Genomic DNA, 1202 nt, shown 5'->3' on the forward strand with positions numbered 1-1202 from the left:
ACGGAGCGAGACCCAGATTTTAGTGATAGGAGTGCCCTAAGCAACTTGACAATGCGGCGGTGAGGAATAAATATGCGGCCAAGCGAAAGATCCCAGACAATGCCCAACCATTCTAAAACCTGGGTAGGAACCCAAATGGATTTCTCCTCATTGGCGACCACGCCCGCGTTGGCCAAATCAGATCTAACAGCCGAAGCAGTACTCTGAGCTACCGAAAAATCATGGAGGCATCCGGCGCCGTCGTCTAAATACAAGACCAAGGGTATGCCCCGGGAGCGCCAATGCTTAACTAACGGCCTAAAAACCTTTGTGAACACGTAAGGCGCTGACGAGAGACCGAACGGGAGCACGGCGAAAACAAAAAAACCTGGGCTCTACAGAGCTACCGAGCCTAAAAATGTTTGACATTCCTCATGAATGCTTACGTGGTGATACCCAGACTTCATATCGAATATAAACATATAACCTGGCGAGTGTACGTAATTAAGAAAAGTCCTACTATCCTCCATTTTAAACTTAACTTTGGGAATAAACTTATTGACGTGACGGAGGTCGAGAATAAGCCGGCACTTTCCCACAGAGCTAACGGATACCGTTAAAGGATTGACAACCGTGGGAGGCGTAAAAACTTCAATAACAGAACCCGCAAGAAGCAGATCAGAAATAGCACTGTCAACAAAACTGGCGTGATCTAAGGCAGACCTATTGTTACAGAAAAAAGCTCTAGGAGGCCAAGAAATAAAAGGAATGCGATACCCGAAGCGGATGATATAAAGAACCCAAGGGGAGGAACCGATGCTAACCCAAAAATCAACCTTGCTCCTGAGCCTATCCTTATAAACTATGGGCGCTGACCCCTGCTTATACTCAAAACCACGAGAGGACAAACATTGTTCGTATTCAGAGTCGAAACAGTACTTATCTTGTGAGAGTAAGTCAGCAAACTCCTCCTCCACACGGGCGTTGACATCACCCGCCTTCGAGCCAGAATGCGAAGCTGAATAGTGAACGCCTAGAGCGCCCGAAGCCTCCTGCTGTAAACACGCCATAAACGAATTTTCAGGGACGGTTAACGGCGCCTGTGGAACTAGCTGGCAGCTGGCTAGATGAGCAGCCGACGTGAAACCTTGCGAGACGGACCGGGCACTCCTTCCACCAGTTGCCTGAAGAACTGCAGAGGGAGCGAACGGCTGTGAAAATTG

Source organism: Porites lutea, chromosome 7 (assembly GCF_958299795.1).
Source record: "Porites lutea chromosome 7, jaPorLute2.1, whole genome shotgun sequence".
NCBI classification, from domain to species: Eukaryota; Metazoa; Cnidaria; class Anthozoa; order Scleractinia; family Poritidae; genus Porites; species Porites lutea.